We start from the raw sequence: 18,935 nt of genomic DNA, 5'->3' as shown, positions 1-18,935 counted from the left end.
ATAGCGCGCGATAATTGTTTAAATTTGAAAAGTCGAAAGCAACGATGCCAGATTATTTAATAGGAGATCTGTAATTTTTTTTAAATAAAGCTGTATTTTATCTATATCATGTTGATCTCGAAGCCATAGAAGAAATTTAAAAAGATTTAAGCTTTTTAATCATTTAAAAGTATAAATCAATTGCTAAATTGTTAAAATTTTCAAATATAATCATTTTAAAAAAATATGTATTTACAGATTTTTGTGATTTTTGGGATCGAAAAATCTGTAAAATATGTATTTATCTGTATATCTGGCATGGCTGGTCAAAGTTCGATCAAATCTTAAAAAGGCGTGATAAAACTTTTAACCTTTTAATGACAAAATAATTAAATTTTCAAAAATTTAAATATTTAATAAATATGTTTATATATGGGTTATTCCAAACTCAAAAGAACAGAGCACTCGAAATCAATATTTTCTGGTCAAGCTAAAATTTGGTGAATCAATTGGGCAATCAATTTGGCTGAAATCAATTTCAAATGTATTCCTCTGCGTTTCAAAATCGTCTTAGTTTTAGTGAATACATACATCAAGTACAGTACCGCAAAAAGATTTTTTTGTCATTTTTTTTTTTATTTGAATCTTACATTCTTACATCAACTGTACGGGCTTATAATGCATTTTCCAACAATTTTATCATTGAAATTTAAACATTTTGGCCTGTAATCAAATTTTATTAAATGTTTGCAAATCAAAATAAAAAAAATCTAATTCTTCGCTCAACAGCATTGTCTTGGCGTTCTCGATTGCGAGATTCCTACTCGAAACTAGGTATCCGAAGGCTTGATTGTTGAGGCAATTGCAAACCTCTTTTTACACCTTAGCTTCCATCCACCCCGGGATTCGAACTGACGACCTTTGGATTGTGAGTCCAACTGTCTACCAGCGACTCCACCGAGACAGGACAAAGGGAGACGACTCCAGCATCTGGATGTCTAACCTCTAGGTTAGACCGGGGCCAACATTTACTTCCCCGTCCGACGGAAGGCGTGATCAGACAAATCTCGTCTCGAAAAATGCCACCGGGACCGTCTGGGATCGAACCCAGGCCGACTGGGTGAGAGGCAACCACGCTTACCCCTACACCACGGGTTCCGGTGTATGCATCGACCTTAAAAATAGTTTTCAGCATATTTTGGGCAAATGAAAACTTTTTGCTAATTTTCACAATAAGCGCATTTTTTGGTTAAAGTTTTGACCTTATCATCGAAATCGTGAGAAAATTTTAAATTGGTTTTAAATATTAATTTTCACGAGATATTGAATTTGCAAAAGTAAGTACATTTTTCCCTGTTCCTGAGGGGAACACTCGTGAAGAGTATCGGGGCCGGCATTTACAAAGCGGATTCAGTGACAGTTTATTAATAATCTTAACGGTGCACATCAACTAGAGCTTTTGCACCAAGATTTTTGTTACAGATATTTCAGTATTTTCGAAACTACGGGAACTATCGATATTTTTTTTTTATTCATCCCCTAGAGCACTGTCTGCTAAGCAATTTACAACAAAATTTGCCTATTTTTACAATCAGATTGTTGTAGGATTGAGTCCGTAAGTTTATCAACTTTGGAATAAGAAGACAACAACTTCCTTGGTTGCTGTGCTCCCTTAATATTAACGTGTTAAGGTTAATGTTAGCATTCCACAGGGTGTCTTCCTAAGGTGTCTTGATAAGGTCCAGTTTGTGACGATACTCTAGCTTCCCTTTACTAAGCAACCGAATCCAGAAGGGAAAAGATCACCAGTTGTGTTGGTCCGAGCCGGGATTTGAACCCCGAACTACCGCTTACGAGGCGGAAGCGTTACCACTGGGCTACGTGGCTAGGTGAATTTTGGATGCAAATTAAAAAAAAATCGAACAAATCAAACTAACATTATCAAATCAGCTTAGTTTCGTTAGAGTATTTTCGATTGAAAATTTGACTTACATTAAAAAATGTTGCCAACATTTCGATTTAAAAAAAAAAACTTTCTTTTAACATAAATCGGCGGCCATTACTTCTCTATGGCTCAAAAGTAGCGAGTTATTGTCCCCTAAACGGATTTAGGGAAATACATTTTTGTGAAAAAAGATAATTTAGAAATGTTGTACCGTTATTTAATAGGTCTCATCGATACCTATAACTCTGTCGAAGACATCAAATGGATCAGAGAATTCCTCCAAAAGATACAGATTTTTTATATTTAAGTACCATTTTTGTATGGATAGCTGTCAAAAGGTATGGAGCCTTGTATGGGTGACACAATGGCTTAAAATGGCTTCTTTAGTCATGGAATCATAGAATCACTCATTTGCCTCCTATTAAAAAAACTTATTCAGGTTAGATTTGCCATTTTTAAATGATGGTGCTTTTTACCTTTTTGAAAATAAATAAATCCAAAAGTACTTGTTAATTTCCCCTTCCACCTTATAAGCAAGACCTCATTCTCTCTCTTACTCCGCTAATAAAGTCTTCTTTCCATAAATTGAATTGCTTGTTTGGTCGTTTCGGCCGAAAATAAACACCATCTGTATTGGGTGACTTTTCTTGGTCATCGTTGCTTCTTTGCTGCTAGCTGGTCCTGATCGGAAGGAGACCCATTTCTTCCCAAAAACAACACACTTTAGCCTCTGACCACTCATTCGTCGACATTTTGAGAACAAGTTATTCTGCTAGAGAAAAAAGCGCTTCGACGAGGGGCAGGTCAACATAACATTTTTACCCTCGTCTTCTGAAATGGAGTGTTGTCGATACTTGGGAAACTATAAACTTGGAAACTTTGAACATGGTTGTGGCAAGATTAAATAGATCCCTAACAAAATTAGGGGGAGAGGGGGTAATATGCACCCCCGGGGCAAAATGCACCCCCTGCTTTTCTCGGTATTTGGAAGAATTTTCCGGGGAAAAAATCATAGAAATTGGAGCTTAACATTAATAAACCATGCTGGAAAAATTTGAGCATCGTAGTATAAAAACAGCTTAAGTTATTTGCAAAACTTTAAAATGTTGTGTTTTCATCTAATTTTCATTGAACTTTCATTATGATTTTTGGACAATATAAAAAGCATTTATTGTTATTGTAAGTATTGAGGTATATAGTTTTTGCCATAATCTTCACTATTCTGTAGATAGATGAGTCCAAAAACATCAAAAAATGCATTTTTAATTAAATTTTCTGCAAAAAGCGTGGTCGGGGCAAAATGCACTCCTCTGAAGCTCCTTTGTAAAAACAGCGGTGTCATCTAGTGGTGACTAGTGAAAACTACTTTTACTCGGTGCATTTTGCCCCATGTTGTGGTGCATTTTGCCCCGTTGTTGAAGTGCATTTTGCCCCAATGTTGCGGTGCATATTGCCCCGCATGGTTGTTTGAAATGAATCAAAAATGTTTTTAGAAATTCGATATTTTCGAACAATTTTGAAGTTTTTTAAGACTTTTTTCACAAGGATGACGAAGAATAATAGTTGTTTTAGAACATCGAACAAAATTCTTCCACAGTAATGCTGTAATGGTTGAAAAATCACAGTTTTCCCTTAGGGGGTGCATATTACCCCCTCTCCCCTAATTATTTTTTTAGTTTTAGTCCCTCGTGATCAACAGCACTTAAAGCTTTCCCCTTTCAAACAAGCTCCAAAGGTTAATCGAGCCCAAGCTGTGCCAAAAAGAGAACACACACAGCGAGTGTGGCTCGGTTTTCGGAGCAAAACCCACAAATGGAATGTAAACAGTTCTGCCGGTCAAGCCACTTCAGGGTCGGTTCTCCGTCGGGCAACCCCTCGAACGGCAGAGCAGATAGCATCAGCGCAGAAGCTGCAGCTTCCCGTCCTGACCCATCTCATCGTTAAATGACTTTTTATTATGATATTATATTATCATATCTGTTTTGTTCCAACAGAGAAAAACCAATAAAAACTTGTACCAGGCAGTTCGGGGAAAAATGGGAAAAATGAACTTTTTAGCATTTTGGATTTTTTTTCTTGATGTTTTGACCGATTTCTCTTTTACTTGTTTTAGGCTTGTTTTGTTCACTATTCTTGATTTAACCCCACTTTCCCCATTCAGAGAGCAATACCACAGTCCTGGGACGACTAAAAAAATCCCGCAAACTTTCCACTGTGGGCAGGACAACAGTCGAAGCCACGTTAGCAATGGGATTTGGACCAAATCTGATAAAAACTGTTTATTCAAGTGTCGACCGGCGAGTCCACCGGTGTTTGGTTCTGGGTCTGGTCTCTGGGATAGCTATTATCAGGTCCCAAAATGTCACCCAGACGGGTAGAAGTTTTGGATTTTTAAGGCCAGGATTTCAAACTTTAGCCTCGCGGGCAGGGTGTTTTCGTGCTAATGCTTTTTGGGCTATTCTGAGCAATGTCAGTTGGGATTGTTAAGATTGACGGGGTTTTATCGGATCATTTTGATCACTTGAACAAACTCTACTGGAGATAGATTAAATTGTCAATTTAATACTTAAACCTCTTTATGTTTAACGTTTATGCAATTTCTTCTGCAAATTTTATGCCAAATTTAAAAGTGTGAATTTAGTTTTACAACTTCAACAACGTTCAAAAAATTTCCGAGCCTTGTGGTAGTTTTAATAAAATTAAGTAGTAACTCACATACTCATTTAGGAGATAATGTTGCCATTCAATTCAGTTCTGATAAAAACAACCTAAAAGTAAAAGCAACATGCTGCTCCATCAAAAATCACAACAAAAAAAACATGTTTCATGGAGGCGCATGGTGGTTAATTTGTCTCACACTCCGAGCATCACAAAAGTGTTCCATAACGTTCATATCGCATCAAAACTGAGCAGTTCTCTACGGAATCGGTCTTTTTTATTCAATTTTAATTTTTATATTTTTTAATCCGGCTGAAACTTTTTTGGTGCCTTTGGTATGTCCAAAGAAGCCATTTTGCATCATTAATTTGTCCATATAATTTTCCATACAAATTTGGCAGCTGTCCATACAAAAATGATATATGAAAATTCAAAAATCTGTATCTTTTGAAGGAATTTTTTGATCGATTCGGTGTCTTCTGCAAAGTTGTAGGTATGGATACACTGAAAAAAATGATACACGGTAAATTTTTTTTTGTGATTTTTAATTTCACTTTTTGTCAATACTTGATTTGCAAAAAAAAAAAAGTTTTTTTTTTCTGATATGTTTTAGAGGACATCAAATGCCAACTTTTCAGAAATTTCCAGAATGGGCAAAAAATCTTTGACCGAGTTATGATTTTTTGAATCAATAATTTTTGCCGATTTTAGCGTGACATACTTTATGGATGCCCGGGCAGACGGTAATAACAAAATTCATGCCATTTCAATAACAAATACTGTTAAAATAACAGAAAGTGTTATGAAATCTTCTTGAAAATCCATTTTTGCATAAGGGTTTAATAACAGTTTATGTTATCATAACAAAATTTGTTATTGGTTTGATATTGCGTCAGCTGTGTGCTATCTTGTGACATAGACCATTTTGGTCGAAAATGAGTTAATGATGACGTTTTGCTATACTTAACAAACACTACAAGATGCTTTAACCCGATTTTGGAAACTCGCTTCCGTTTCCCGGATATCGCAATACACACTTGTGACATAGTCCAATTTATCATCAAAATGATCGTGTACACTTGTGACACGTCATACATGTTGTTGGAAAATGTGGAAAATTTTTCTTGTTTTTCACAAATTTATGTTCATACTCATTTTCTAAAGGCAATGCAATCTTTTGTTTTTGAAAATACTTAAAAAAAAAATTATTTAATTTATGTCTATTTTAGTTTGTATGGGAATTCTGTGCACACTTGTGACACGTAGTACAATTTTACTTTCGAAACACACTTGTGACACGTGCTTTTCAGATTTTTGATTACATAATTTACTGTATCTTTTAACTGGTGTAACCAAATTAGTTGAAACTTGGAGCGTTTGCTAAGCGATAGTATACGAACCGATTGCTTCAAAAAGTTTGGCTCTACCATTCATAGTTTTGAAAATATTTATCATCAAACTTTAAAATCGATTTTCTCGAAAAGTACTAAATGGTCGTTGTCACAAGATAGCACACAGCTGACGATTGGTTGAAGGCCCAAACAACTTTTGAATAACATTTTTTGTTATGAAAGAATACCTCCCACTGTTATTGGGATGATCGGATTAGTTGTTAAAGTTACCAAAAATAATAACAAAGATTTGTTCGAAGAATAACCAAAAATTTTATTAGTCTGTTATTACAATAACAATCCAATAACAAAAAAAATCATAACGATGAATAACAAATCTTGTTATAAAAAACATAAAATGTTATTGGCCTAGTATTTTCAAATATCAAAAAATGTTATTCCCAAGTTATTTCCGTCTGCTCGGGTGACGCCTTAGTTGCTGAGATATTGCCATGCAAAGGCTTAAAAACAGGAAAATTGATGTTTTTGAGTCTCACCCAAACAACCCATCATTTTCTAATGTCGATATCTCAGCAACTATGGTCCGATTTTCAATGTTAAAATATGAAACATTCGTGATCATCCGATCTTTTCGAAAACAATATTTTCAAAAAAATTAAATCAAAACTAACATTCCAAAAGGGCGTAGTATTGAATGTTTGGTCCTTTTGAAATGATAGTCTTGATTTATTTTTTTTTGAAGATATTGTTTTCGAAAAGATCGAAAAATTTAGCGATGTTTTCATATATTAACATTGTAAATCGGACCATTAGTTGCTGAGATATCGACATTAGAAAATGGTGGATTGTTTGGGTGAGACTTGGAAAACATAAATTTTCTTGTTTTTAAACCTTTGCATGGCAATATCTCACCAACTAAGGGTCGTATCAACGAAGTTCAAAAAAAAAGAAACAAAATATAGAGAATTTTCTTAGCTTTTCAAAACTATTTTTTTCGGAGATGGGCACTAATTTAAAAAATGAAAAAACTGCGACCATTTTGAAAAAAGTTACCTAAAAATGACTATAACTTGAAAACGGTGCAGTTTATCAAAATTTCACTAAAGTACGTTTTAATTACAAATTCGATTTTACATCTAAAAATGAAATTGAAAAAGTTTTGCGAACAATATTTCGATTTTTTGAAAAAATCTGTATTGATTCAAAAAAAATCATAACTCGGTCAAAGATTTTTTGCCCGTTCTGGAAATTTCTGAAAAGTTGGTATTTGATGTCCTTTGAAACATATCAGAAATTAAAAAAAAAATAAAAATAGTGTTTTTTGCAAATCAAGTTTTAGTGACAAAAAGTGAAATTAAAAACCCCAAAATTTTTTTTACCGTTTAAAATTTTTTTTCAGTGTAGTCCATATCCATACCTACAGCTTTGCCGAAGACACCAAATCGATCAAAAAATTCCTTCGAAAGATACAGATTTTTGAATTTTCATATATCATTTTTGTATGGACAGCTGCCAAATTTGTATGGAAAATTATATGGACAAACTAATGATGCAAAATGGCTTCTTTGGGCATACCGAAGGCACCAAAAAAGTTTCAGCTGGATTAAAAAATACAAAAAAAAAACGAATGAACGAAATTTCAGGGAATTGCTAAACTACAGACAATCATCCAACTCAACAATTTCCCGCCACTTCCGGTTAAAATGTCGTTCCGTTCTTGCCACAAACAAAACGTTTTTATTTTCTGCGTTCAAGCCGTTTTGCTGCTGGGAAGCATCAGAAGATGGTAATGATACCACTTTCCCAGTCTTGTGCGCCACTTCTGCAGTGAATTTAGCCCTTTTTTCTCGCAAAAAAAAAAACCATGCAGGCACGTAATCGGTTGGCTGTTAGGAAAAAGGGAAACCCCCTTCTCTCTGGTTGTTGTGCCGCTTCAGTGTGGGAATAATGAAAAAAATGACCCAGTTTAGGTTCGGAGAAATTGTCGTTGGAAAATAGCGTTGTAACGTAAGCAATAATCTTGACTTTAAGCTGGGTTTTGGGTTTGTTTCTTATTTTCAGTCTAATTTCAGGGTAATTCTCATTGCGTTTTTATTGGCACTGATGCTAGAAAAAACAAAGGCTGTTTTCATGAGTCATTAAAATGCTCAGTTCCATTTCATGGGCTATAAATATCTGCTGTAAAGCTTATCGGGATGGGCACCGGAACAAATTTTAACACCGTTTCATTACCGAAATCGATTTTTAGTTCCCTGTCAATTCCCAGTTGCCAAACCTGTTTGTAACTTGGGGGATTTGAATGATCAGTTCATAATAATCCATACAATGAACATTCGCGAAATTTTGTGAACTCTTCAAAAAAGTTATTTGGAAAATTTCAAATCAAGACTAACAATTAAAACGGTGGAAAATTCAATACACGTAATATTGAATGTTTGGCCCGTTTGGAATGTTGATTCTAGATTCAAAAAATGATCGTAAAATTTCACGAATGTTTCATATTTTAACTTTGAAAATCGGACCATTCCTTGCTGAGATATCGACATTAGAAAATGGTGGATTGTTTGGGTGAGACTTAGAAAACATCAATTTTCCTATTTTTAAATCTTTGCAGCTTTTCAAAAATATTTTTTTTAAGTGGACACTAATTTTTAAAAATTAATAAATGCGACTATTTTCAAAAAAGTTAAATAAAAATGGCTATAACTTGAAAACGGTGCACTTTATCAAAAGTACTCACTAAAGTACTTTTTGATTGCAAATTCGATTTTACATCGAAAAATGAAGTTGAAAATTTTTGCAACCAATATTTCGGTGTTTTGAAAAAATCAGTATTGATTCAAAAATTCATAACTCGGTCAAAGGATTTTTGCAAATTCTGGAAATTTCTGTTGGCAATTGATGTCCCCTAAAACATACAAAAATAAATAAAGAAAAATTGTGTTTTTTTTTTTCAAATTAAGTTTTAGTGACGAAAAGTGAAATTAAAAATCCCCCAATTTTTTTTAACCGTGTATTATTTTTTTCAGTGTAGTCCTCATTCATACCTACAACTTTGCCGAAGCCACCAAATCGATCAAATATTCTTTCAAAAGGTACAGATTTTTGAATTTCCTTGTATTTTTGTTGTATGGACAGCTGCCAAAATTGTATAGAGACTTGTATGGGTAAACCAATGACACAAAATGGCTTTTTTGGTTATATGGAAGGCTCCCAAGAAGTTTGAATAATATAAAAAAATTACCAATAAAATCTATTTACGGATTTCAATGAGAATTGCTCAAATTAATTGAACGAATGGTTAAAGAAAATATTATTTTAATTGCCATCCTGCTATTCTTTCACTTAAAAAAAGTGAAATTGGTGCAATTTTTCAATTATATTATTAATTTTGTTTGTTTTTTTTTCAATGACATTTTCCAAACATCAGTAACTTACAACTTCTGGAATAAGCTGAACGCAACAAAAGCAAACGGGTTGGAAAAATCACACGAGCTGGAAAATGAAAAAAGGGCTTCACCACTCAGGCTCAAAGCCAACAGTGGCCTTCTGTCCTGATTCTGTGTCAGCAGTGTGCGATGACGAAAATCACATGACACGGTCGGTCCTGCTGACTGAGCCAGATCCATCACGACGGCTCGAAAGGAATGAGAGGCTGGTGTCATTTTTTCTGCTGTCCATCACAAAACATCAACTTTTTTTTCCGTTTCAGTGTTGTTTATATTTGTGCGTATGTGCTTTAGTGTGTTTTTGTTTCAGATAGGGTTTTCCGGCTGACATCGAATGGTATATTGTGAGTGGTGGATAAAAAGTGCGGGAAAGTCTTTGTTTGAGGATGGTACACGTGTCTCTTGATGGATTTATGTTACAGTTTGAAGTGGATGCTAAAACTCATGAAATTTTAAATTAAATAAACAGATTTAATAAATTTGTTTAAAATATTGAAATTGATTACATTAAGTCCACTGAAAGTATATTTTTGCAATTCCGTCGTGAAACTCCTTACTTTTCCTGTCATTCTTGAACGACAAAATGGCCTACTTTTCTGTACCAAAAATAACAGAATCGAATAGCAACACTTTTCAAAATAAATGCTGAAAAGTTCTACTTTTCAGCACTGAAATGGGTGCTGAAAAGTTGAACTTTTCAGCACTTGTTTCGAAAAGTAACACTTTTCAACATTTTTTTGATCTAAACCATTTATTGACAAAATATATGAAAATTTGACATAAATTTTCACTCAATGAGTGTTTTTCGGAATTGCAAAAAATGTTGTATTGAACTCGTTGCAAAACTTGATTTTTTCAGCACTCTTCGTATTTATCCAACTCGGAGAACCTCGTTGGATAAATGTACGACTCGTGCTGAAAAAATCCTCTTTTTGCAACTTGTTGCATAAACTACTATTAAACGGTGCAGCAAATGAAAATAATCTGTAACAAAGCATAACTTTAAAGAAACCAAGGAAAAAGCTGCGTCTCGATTACGCCAATACATTTTCCATTCATCCGGAGTGATTTCAAAACGCTTCCTGCCAGGATATCATCATCGATACCAGCAACGACGATGGCAGGTGAAACGAAGAAGGATTTATTGAACGGCGCCGCATGAAGGAAGGATTTTAAGTAGCTTTAAGTATTTCATTCCTGTGAACGAGAGTAAGCACAATTTGTTATACGTTCGCCTCTTTTATGTCATGAAATTTATGGCATTTCAGGCTGATTTCAATTCAGGTGGACTCTTTGACGTATCGATTTTAACGTTGCTTTTAGTGAAACCATAAAATGACAAGGAAATTACCAGTTGGGAGTTTGTTTGCTTCATTAATTTTAGCTTTATCATTACAAGAGTGAAACTCAACCAAAATAAGTCAAATTAAAACAATAAACGTTAAAAAAATGGGTCCCAAGAAACCTCAGGTTTTCATTGACCTCAGACCCCATATTTGATATTTATTTGTTATTTGTGATAACATTTTTTGGGGGTATAAGATGTCATGGGTAGAAAAAAAACTTTAGAAAAAAATATGTGTAAGTATGCGTTTTAAACAAATGATACTTTGAAAACTATAAAATCATTTTTAAAAAGCCTTTTTATTTTTGTGCCAATATCATTGTCATTGTTTCACGAGAATAGCTAAAACCAGTTTTTATTTATTTATTCTTTAGTTTTATTTCAATGTAATTACCTCTTGATCTTGAATTGATTCATATTAGTTTCAAAAATATAATTTCATAACTAAAATTAACTAAAGTTGGGAATTTTCTGATCGGTTTGGTGTCTTCGGCAAAGTTAAAGGTATTAATGAGGACTATTTAAAAAATAATTGACTCACGGAATAGGTTTTGCAGTATTTTGACGTATTTTTTCACAAAAAAAAAAAAACAATTTCCTAAATTCCATATTTTATAATGTTTTTGATATGTTTAAGGGGACAAATGGTCATATTTTCAATTTTAAATATGAAACATTTGTGAAATTTTCTGATCATTTCGAATGTTTTTTTTTTAATTTTGGAATGGACTCTAACATTTCAAAACGGCGTATTATTGAATATTTGACCTTTCTGTAATGTTAGTGCGCTACACAACTAACGTCATGATTCGAAATCCGGACACTTAGCAGAATATAATTTTTGTTATAGCTGGCAAAAAATCATGTAATAAGTTGGAAATGTAGAAAAATCATCAGGATGTAGTATTAATAGTTAGTTTTAAGGGAATGCATGCAAAACATGTCTCTTCTAACAATTTTTCATAAGATTTTTAAAATTAAAATGACTTGTTGTGCTTCGAATCCCGGACACTGATAAAAGCTGATTCGAAATCCGGACACTCGATTTTGCTTATGAATCCACAAATTTTTACTGAAATGTTAGGGAATGGCATTCTTTAGGTCTAAAATAACTTGTTACTATCAAAACAATCGATATTTTATATAAAAATTTGTTAGAATTTAAGGAAATCAAAACCATAAATTTCTGCTTTGCCTTCCCGGTGCTTCAGATGCCTATGAAATATTTCAGTGAAATGTTTCACATTTTTGGTAAACTTATAATTTTATTTTATTGTTTTGGCATTAACTACAGTGTTCAAATTAACTTTAAATGAAAGTTGATGTTAGAATTCATCAAATAACACAGTTTTGACATTCATAATGCAAACTTATATCCAAATAATTGATAAAACAAGATTAGGTGTCCGGGTTTCGAAGCGTCCGGGAATTCGAATCATGACGTTACCCAATTCTCATTTGAAAATGTAATAGCTGTTTTAGCTTTTTTAATGTGGCAGGTTTGATTAAGAAACAATACATTATAAACAATAAAGAGAGCAGAAAGTATCACAATAAAATCATTCATTAACATTAAGAGACACCGAGAAAAACATTTTTTTCAAAAATGTTTACTTTAAGCGACTATATCGCAACAACCAGCAGTCTGAAAAACTATGTCTTAAATGGAAATTTGTTGGAAAGTTTCTCAGCCTTTCGATTATTTTTATTTTGCAGGTGTACTTTTCTGTCATAAAAAGTTATTAAAGTGCAAAAAACTGAACAACTTAAACAAATAACCTTGAAAAACGGGTTACTTTATCAAAAAATAATATAAAGCCATTTTTGATTGCAAATTTCAAGGAAAAATATTGATAAATATTTGCAAAGGCTTTAATATTTCATTTTCAAAAAAAAAAGAAAATGGGCTTCAGTACCAGATTTTTCATCATCTTAATATCAATAGCAAGAGATGTCTTTTTGGTATTCAAAACTTATCAAAAAAAAAAAAAAAAGGAAATAAAACATATATATTTTGGGAACTAAAATTTTTGCATGGCTTTTTGTGTTAAAAAGTGAAATAATCGGGCAATTTTTTAATCCGAGTTTCTATTTTTTCCTGAAAACTCCTAGTCATAACCTACAACTTTGCCGAATACACTAAATTAATCAAAATTAGTTTCTCAGCATACAGATTTTCGAATATTCACTCAATTTGAGGACTAACTCGCAAAATTGTGTGGAGACTAGGGACCATTCATAAATCACGTGGACACTTATAGGGGGGGGTGGGGAGTTGAGATTTCCAAAAAAGAGTCCACGTGGTTTATGGATGGTCCCCTAACTATTTACTTCTTTTGACAAAGAGACAAAGTTTAATCCATCTCAAAAAGTACAAAATTCAAAGCCTCGAAAAAAAAAATGAGAAGCTCTAAAGTTATTTCAGCAATTGATTTTTTGAAAGCACAAATTTTTTTCAAAAAAAAAATAAGAGTACGCAAAACACAATGAATCGCCACCGATGATGAATTGCTTCCTGAGAGTTGATGAACCACTCTGTCATCGACCAGTTTGACATCGTCTGGAAGGCATTTTCGCAAAACACTTCTTTTTTAAGCAATGAAAGCATAGCCTTTTGATCTGCTGGGGGGAGTTGATTTACCCCCTCCCCTTAAAGTGTTGATGGCCTGTCATCCGCCCTGATAGACAGCCATGACACCGAAGATAATGAGACTAGCATTGTTTACGCTTTTGTTCCAAGTCACAGCCAGGATGGCAATGCAATAATGGATACTCATTTATCAATGTATTCCACCACCTTCCTCAAGGGCGGATGTGTGATGAATTGCAGAAATTACCGGATCTAAATTAGAGGGCGGGGCAGTCATTCAGAGTGGATGAAGCAAGGTCACTGACACTACTTTGGGAGGGCACATAGTAAGAGTCTATTATGGTTCGTTAGTGAAGACCAACTTTAATTTCCGATGCAAGATAGGACAAGTTTTCTTCTGGTTGAATGCACACAGTTGGTTTATGTTAAATAAGGTATACTTGAACTGTCAATAGTTCGGCAAAATCCCTTTACAAAAAGAAAATGAAAAACTTATTGAAGTTGTTATTGTAACTTATTATGAAACAAGCTTGGGCAACCTGTCAAAACAAAATAAGGTAGTTTGTTGCACTTGTGATGCACAAGTGTTGCAACATAGGAACACTTTCTTCAGATTTGATACTTTTTTGTAACCATGTCATTACGAAAGCTGACTGTAACCAAACTTCCTCGTCGTTCCTTCCTTTCTAAAGCTCTTTCCTAGCTAAGAACCATGTGGACAGCCAGAAGTGTGTTGATTGTCTCCAGAAGCAAAATGTGTCCCATTTTCCGGTTGACGTTCGAAGGTCAACCAACAAGAGGGACGGTTCGGCAACTCTTATTGCAAGCAAAACAACATTACCAACTTCATGGTCTCTCTCTCTGGAACTTGGGCGTAGGCGTGTGTGAAACATTGTCGAACAGTGTAGGGGAGGGTTGCCCCAAACTTTGTATGTCTGTGAGAGTGAATGGTGTCCGAGAGCTCAGCCCTTCTGCTGCTGATGCGGTTAAGCACCACTTGACATACAGCCGGGAAGGAGAACGAGGACGTGGACCAAGATCAAGATTTCAAGTGTGCCCAGCTGTCGGAACGTGTCCCGTACAAAGGCACTCTCGGGGAAGTGGCGAGGCTTTAACGTTAACTTGAGCACTTATCCGGTTTGTTCCGGCAAGCCAAATGGAGGCAGTTGAGAGTTAAGACGATGCACTTCCAGTTAATTCCTGCAGCGGAAATGTGACTCTTTGAGGCATGTCGTATGGCTGAGTATAAAATTTGTCATAAGTTCAACTCAACTCAACTCAACTCAACTCAACTCAACTCAACTCAACTCAACTCAACTCAACTCAACTCAACTCAACTCAACTCAACTCAACTCAACTCAACTCAACTCAACTCAACTCAACTCAACTCAACTCAACTCAACTCAACTCAACTCAACTCAACTCAACTCAACTCAACTCAACTCAACTCAACTCAACTCAACTCAACTCAACTCAACTCAACTCAACTCAACTCAACTCAACTCAACTCAACTCAACTCAACTCAACTCAACTCAACTCAACTCAACTCAACTCAACTCAACTCAACTCAACTCAACTCAACTCAACTCAACTCAACTCAACTCAACTCAACTCAACATGCGTTTATCGCGAACTTTGAGCACGTTATCAAATTATATTCGCTAATCAGTATTCAAAAAACGTTTTCCCCAGGTAACTGGGGACTAAACTACACTCCCAATCACAAAAGCTTCCATAAACTCAATTTTTCATGGAAAATTTCACCCATTATCTCGTCGCTTGCTAAGACTTTCACTTACCACGTGTGCTTCAGCCTAGCAGACGATTATCATAAAGTTGCTCAAAAATTCATTTCCTACCCCATCTACTGCACCAGAGCTAGTATGCTACCACTTTATCGCCACCCTCCCCCTAAAGGTGGGGGTTCGTGTCTCTGTTTGTTCAAGATTCGTTTGGTCTTTTGGTCTTCAACATACAAACCGCATTCTTGGGATTGGGTCGGAAAATGCGACCCACCATGAATGAAAAGGATGTCCTGCAAGAGGCACGGCAAGATTTTCCCAACCGCACCGGGATTTGGAGTGTTTTTGTGTTGAGTCTTCTTTGTCATTTGCTTTGTTAAGGCGGCAGCGGCGAAAAGCTCGTGGAAAGCCAAAGGCTTCAAAAAGTGGAAAATTTTCCTGTTTGAGCGCTGATATAGCATCAGGATTGGGATAGGGTAGGGCGTCTGTTGTTTGACTTTTTTCAACATTTTCTTAATAGATTTTCCCTTTTCAATCTTGTTTTTACTCTTTACTCTTTACTCTTTACTCTTTACTCTTTACTCTTTACTCTTTACTCTTTACTCTTTACTCTTTACTCTTTACTCTTTACTCTTTACTCTTTACTCTTTACTCTTTACTCTTTACTCTTTACTCTTTACTCTTTACTCTTTACTCTTTACTCTTTACTCTTTACTCTTTACTCTTTACTCTTTACTCTTTACTCTTTACTCTTTACTCTTTACTCTTTACTCTTTACTCTTTACTCTTTACTCTTTACTCTTTACTCTTTACTCTTTACTCTTTACTCTTTACTCTTTACTCTTTACTCTTTACTATTTACTCTTTACTCTTTACTCTTTACTCTTTACTCTTTACTCTTTACTCTTTACTCTTTACTCTTTACTCTTTACTCTTTACTCTTTACTCTTTACTCTTTACTCTTTACTCTTTACTCTTTACTCTTTACTCTTTACTCTTTACTCTTTTATACTCTTTTTTACTCTTTTTAAACTCTTTTTTACTCTTTTTTAATTCTTTGATTTTTGAAAGAACCAACATCAAACAGTCTACCCTAACGCAGGACCTTGGCCTCTTCAACAGGCTCAGAGTTATGACGGGTCGCGCTCGCCTTTTGTCTGTCTTTGTGTGGGCGGCGAGTGTTTACGAGGAAAATTTTTAACCGCTCGTATTTTCTTCGCTTTACGCCAATCTAATCAACATAAATTCAATTACCGTGAAAGAGATTTCCCTATTTTGCCATTGAGATGAACTGGTGCTTGCGATCGATTGGTGTTTTGCTTTTATTTTGCTGATGAAATAATCTCAGCGCTGTCCGGTTTGGTTGGAATTTGTTTTCAGTTAATTTGGGTTTGACATGAATTATTAGTATGACTTTGTTAATTTGTTGGTCAATTTGGATAATTATTGTTTCTAATTCATTTAATGATATTTCAATGGATAAACTATTTTATTACATAACATTTATGATTTTAAACTTAATTTTTTTTCATCTCCATTTCATGATTGAAAATTTTTAATTTCAAATAAGAGCTTCTCACTCATCACTTGGAAAACAGAAATCCAGCTACAAAATTTTCCCTTCTGGGCACTTGAAGTATAATTTTATGGCTCACTATACGGTATACGGCCATCTGGAACTTGTACAGAAACAAAAAAAAAAAGCCAGACCGACCTCATAGGTTCAGCATAAAGTTTCGCACAATCAACACATCATAAAGTGTCATAAACTTTTCCCATTTGCTCGACAACCCAAGTTTGCGTACGTCAGACCTTAAGTGACACTGCTGCTGCTGCTGACCCATCGTTGAGTTGATGCCTTCCGAGATGTCTCCAGGTTCTCATCCTTCCGGATTCAGGGACACACAGCTAGCTATGAAACGAGCATTAAACCGTAGCTCCTCATCCAGCTTCCGGCTCGGTGGAAACCAGATGTTTCTCAACGGGGAAATCATCGGCCACAACCACGCCGGTAAGGAAATTGAATAAAGTTGGGATAAAGTTTGTTTGTGTTTTTGGTTCATTTTTCTTGTTGTTTATTGAACAGCTGTTGTGTTTGCTTGAATTGAAAAACTTTTGTTTTTTATATTGAACTGAGTTTCTTTTAAACTTTTATTTAATTTCATGGAAAACTTGTTAGTTGGTTCTGGCAGAGGAGTGTGAACCAATTCATTAGAATTTAATTTCAAACCATCGCTATCGACATCTTCATTCGTGGAATTAGAATCCTTTTAAATTTATGTATCCCATAATTCCTTGAGGAATTTCCCCCCTCTCAACAATCAACTGTTTAGCAATTCAACGTGTTTCACAGCATGAAACAGCTTGATGAACTCTGCTTTTCACGGTGAACATTTCAAAGTGAGAGAAAGCTCTCCTTCCATTCATCGTGAACCCTAAACTGACAGCATAGCTGCTGTTCATGCCCTCTCTCTCTTGGAGGCGCAACAGGATACAACCACCCTCACACCCCATCGCGATCCACACCCCTCCCACAATGGCGCGTACTACCGACACGTGATACATCAGTTAGAACGCCATGCTGTAATTCAGACGATTCAACTATCATTTTTGTGGTTAACGTTTTTTTTGCGAACCATTCCCGAGTAGTACACGGGTTTTCATCACTTTGGGCGAAACATTTCCAGTCTTTGTAAGCGTGGTTTTCCGCATCTACCCATCACCACCACCACCACCCATTTTTTTTTATTGTGGGTACTGTTACTGCCGTCGCAGTTTGAGAATGTTATCGGGGATCGAGAGTATCGCGTTCTAGAGTGGTTCCTTTTGGGGTTAAAGTATTTTGAGGAAATGGAAAGTTTTTTCTTTCTTCCTTGTATCAAAAATTTTTTTGTTAGAAAATAAGAAAATTTATCAGTTTGGTTCACTCGAAAAATGAACTTCTCTCGTAGACCCACCTTCACGTAAACCTATCAACTCAGAAGCAAATTCTGAACAAATGTCTGTGCGTGTGTATGTCTGTAAGTCCGTGCCCCGAAAAATATGCACACGATTATCTTTGGACTGGCTGTACCGATTTGGACCGTTTTGGTCTCATTCGATCCGTATTGGGGTCCAAATGGCGTCTAGGGCGTCGCGAGGCGCGACGCATATTTTTTTGCCGGGGCCGATTTTTCGAAAAAAAAAAAATGTAAAACTTTGAAGGCCTGTACCGAGCTCCAGGGTGCTCCAAATTTCAATGTTATATATACCAAAAGATGCGCAAGGATCTGGCCTACACGCCAATGATGTTTAAAATAAACGCTTCAGTGGCCAAATGCCTCAAAAAGTGACACTTTTGAAAAAATATTTTTTTCCGGTTAAATCCCATTTAAAATTGAAGGGTGGAGCGCCATCATATTTTGGATTTGGGCTTAGTATGCCCACCGGAACAAACCCTTGAATGCCCGCCAAAAAGTAATTTTTGTTACATCCTAGTATTTATCTTGTTTAGTTTATGTTTGTTTCTGATAGTATTTAGCCTATTTTACCACCACCTTTTGCCTTTTTAGTTTTCAAATATTTTGAAAAAAGTCACTCATTATTCTTTTCCACAATTTTTTGAATGATACTATTATTGTTTAAATTGTAAAAAAATGCGTAAAAGCAAAGTCTAGGAAATTACAAAAATAACTGCCTACTTACGTTTATATAAATTTTAAAGGAATTGTTAGTGAAAAACACAGCCAAAGTTGATTCCAGAAAAATATCACTTTTAAAAACATTGGGCAAGTTACAATAAAATAAGTCAATCTTCGTACCCTATTTTTTGAAATTTTTAGAGTTAGAGTTTTATATTCAATGCATTTTGAAGTTAAAAAAATATTTTTTTCGG

This window comes from Culex pipiens, chromosome 3, assembly GCF_016801865.2.
Source record: "Culex pipiens pallens isolate TS chromosome 3, TS_CPP_V2, whole genome shotgun sequence".
Classification (NCBI taxonomy): Eukaryota; Metazoa; Arthropoda; class Insecta; order Diptera; family Culicidae; genus Culex; species Culex pipiens.
The sequence above is the reverse complement of the archived record's forward strand: the minus strand, read 5'-3'. Positions refer to the sequence as shown.